This window comes from Lissotriton vulgaris, chromosome 1_1, assembly GCF_964263255.1.
Source record: "Lissotriton vulgaris chromosome 1_1, aLisVul1.2, whole genome shotgun sequence".
Lineage (NCBI taxonomy): Eukaryota > Metazoa > Chordata > Amphibia > Caudata > Salamandridae > Lissotriton > Lissotriton vulgaris.
Genome location: NC_141685.1, coordinates 161,300,721 through 161,304,405, shown reverse-complemented (window position 1 = coordinate 161,304,405; position 3,685 = coordinate 161,300,721).

Sequence of the window (3,685 nt, the reverse complement as noted above, 5' to 3'; positions counted from 1 at the left end):
GTGCGTGACCACTTGCGGGCATATAATGTCCCTGTGGATGGCTTAGCTGTGGTTCTAGTGGTGAGTGCAGAACATGCGTACCCGTACGAATTGTTTTATTCATGGGTGACATTTCCGGCAGTGGACGCTAATTCTGGTGTGTTCCATTCATACACTGCCTCGGCTGTACCGGCGGCTTATGCTCCGTACACGGCACTGGAAGTACCTATAGATGTTTGGCAGCACGGAGTTTGGTTTGGTGGCGCCCTACCCCATTCTTTAAACCAGGGGTCTCCAACCAGTCGATCGCGAGCTACTGGTAGCTCGCCGAGACCCTGCCAGTAGCTCGCGCTGCTCTGTGCTGAATGTGCTTTATATGCCAGCCAAAGCCATTGTAAATGCCCACAGTAATGTATTGTACCATTGATGTTTATGCGCGGATATGAAGCCGGCATTCCCGCGTCGGTACTTATTATAATTATATTTACGGCGCTCTTCTGACCCCCCCACCCCCTTGAACGGTCTCTGCAGACAACAGCACCCGCCCTCACCCAAATCAGCAGCTATCATTGGCCAAGTCGCTTAGCTGGGGCGGGGTGGAGAGGATGACGTTCGTCTCCTCCGTGATCAGGGTCTCGTGACCCTGTGTAAGCGCCCCCTGCCTCTCCCTCACAGGCACCGCGCAGCTCAGTCACGAGTGAAAGTGCGGAGCTGCAGCGGGCGTGGCAGGGCAAAGCAGCAGGTCCCGCAAGCTGGAGAATTGAACTGCGCCATCTGCCTTGAGTACAGCCTGCTGCCTTCTATCAACCGAGCAGTTCAGCAGCAGGTAAGGCAGGCACACCGTGAGGCCTCTCGGCGGTGTTAACAGGGATGTGTTAACTTGGTAGCGGGTCCGCCGCCCTTCTCTTGTGACCTAGTAGTTTTCCTTGGCCTGGAGTCCTATGTTGAATCCGTGAGTTTGGTTTAGCTTCCCTTTGCCGTATACTCGTATAGTTTCGAGGGGTCAGTAGCTGTGCAGGTGAGTGTGGGCTGATTCATTTTGTTTTGGCTGCCTGCAGGCCTTCTTGGGTCTTGTACACCGGATGGTTATTTCTCCGATATAAAGCTGCAGCAGTTTGCGGGCCTTTTGGATCGTTGTGCATTGTGTTTTATTTACTGCGCTATACAAAGCTTCCTTACTGCACAGCCGACATCTCCCGACCCATACCTTTCAAAACATAATAGTCAAGTGTATGTATTGTATGTATTGTATGGCATGCTATGGCGGGCCGCAGCTTCCACACCCCAGTGGTCGGAGGGTGCAGGCAGTGAGGGCTGCTGACTTGCACTTTAAGTAGTGCAGGGCGCCGTGGCCAAGAGTGCAGAAAAGGGGCAATAATACAATTATTGAATGTAGCCAGAAAAATGCTTTCACGGCTCAGACCTTCGGCTTGGAGGTGCCAGAGGTTTTCAGACATGCATTGCTCGAGCAGGTTTAGCTGCTGCACCGTCCTGATTACAGTGTCTGCAAAAAATTATTAGAGCACATATACATCAATAGCTGCACTTGGACAGCTGCGCGTCTGTCCCGTGCCTAGGTAGATGGGTAGGGGGAAAAGTAAAAAGAACCTGGTTGCCCTGAAAATTTTCTGCAAAGGTCACTTCTGCTGCGTGATAGGTCAGGCCCAGTCCATCATTTGGTTCCCTAGCAGCCGTTGGTTTTCCTATTGTCGACCACCGAGTAACGTAACCATTTTCTTTCCTAAATTGTATTTGGTTTTTGCTGCGCATATCTTGTTACCGTTTCTCCCGAATCCAAACGCTGTTTTGCTCAGTGTAGTGTTGCCCTGAGATAAATGCAAACTTTATGTGTACTGTACAGACTTGGGAGGCAGTTTTGTTGTATTTTGTGCTGCTTATGCATATTTCCGGTATGGCTGCAAATGAAATGTATTTCTGCACTGAACTCTGAGGCCTGCTCTGTCCCTCATAGAACCACAGTCAGCACTTCGAGGCCCTACTACGCCAGCCACAAGAGATACTAAGAACGTTATGTGTTGTACAGGCCTTTTGAGCAGGGCTTTAAGTGTGATGAAAAACCTGGGGGGTCTCTCAGGTGCCGCAATTAAGAAGGGCAAGCTAATAAAAGCTCAACACCTGTGCTTAGCATAGTGTGCCAACCGACTGGTATTTACCTGCTTCCGTCATTGCATCCAGAGTTGTAACATTAAATATCCCTGATTAATAGCACAGGAGAGTTGCTGTGAAAGGTCAGAAAGTGGTTTGACAACACAACACAAATCCAAAATCAATCCTTTCAGTGTTTCTAGGGAACTTTTAAGTATTGTGTTCAAAGCACAGTATGGTGGGCTATGAAGAAAATAGGTTTTTTGACCTTTAACGTCAATGAAAATGGGCGTGGGCAGTCACTCGGAAAAATGCGCGAGTTGCTTGGGGTTTGGTAGCTCACGACCATTTTCACTGACCAGAAGTAGCTCTCACTACACAAAAGGTTGGAGACCCCTGCTTTAAACGCTCCGAGGTTAGGCCCTTTATCCATTCCGGGTGCAAATTGGCCCGCTTTGGGTGGATTTACTCCTCACCCTAATCACGCCACTTGTAATGTGGCTGACCTGCGGCGTCTTCATGAGGTCGCGGTTGCGGTGATTAGGGCGCTTGTTCATTACATTGGTCGTAATATTCATGGCGCAGCCCCTTCGAGCAGAACAGGCTGGTTTGAAAATCAGTCCTGTCATGGTGAATTCCGTGATGGGCAAGAAGCCCCAGGATAAGGATGATTTTCCTTTCTGGCTTGCCGAGAAATTCGACCAGCTGGAGGCTGTGTTTCCTAATACGACTCCTGGTGAAAAGCACCGGATTCTTACACTTAGTTTACCGAAAGATTTAGCCCCTGAGCTTGTTGACTGTGAGACATGGGGTAAGACTTTTGCAGCGGTTTATTCGAGGTGCTTTGGCACCCCGTCTGTGTCCAACCTGTCTGCGGTCCTTAAACATGTTCAAGATGATCACGGACCAGAGTCGGCGGTTGAATTGGGTATGCGCCTGTGTGGCTCCTTTGATGTAGTTTGCGATCTGATCCTTGCGAATGTCAAGGGGGATGCAGTGAACTTTCAGGTGGACAACGCTCTGGCGTTAATACCAGTGGCCGAGAAACCCGGTGAGTTGGCAAGGATTATTGTGGCGGCTTATAAAATGGTTGGCCGCACTTCTAAGGGTGTAAAAGCTTTTTCTGAGAAGGAGAAAAAACAGCCCCAGGGACAGTCTTCGGAAACGGGTGGTCAACCCAAGTCCAAGAAACAAAATTGGCCAAAAAAGCAGAATCAGGGTAAGCAGCAACAACAACAACAAACACAGGTTTCTGGTCCTGCGCCTTCGTTGCCTGTGCAGTCGGATAGAGTTTATGATTTGCGCGATCGCGCGATGATTAAATCGCCTGAAAGCTTTCAGGCTTCTGACCAACGCTCTCCTCGTTCCTTTCAGGACTCATCGGCTCCGTCAACCGGTGGTGGAGGGGGCGGCAGGGGCTGGGGTGGCCAGCAAGGACGTGGTCAGCCCCGCCCGCGAAGTGAAGGAGATCAGCAGGACGGCTCTACGCCCAAGAGACGGCAGTTTGCCAAGAAGAAAGTCGCAGCCTTGACGGCGCATCGATATGCCCCGGATAGTGAGAACGCGGCTTTGGAATCTGACGTGGGCTCTGACCTTGCTG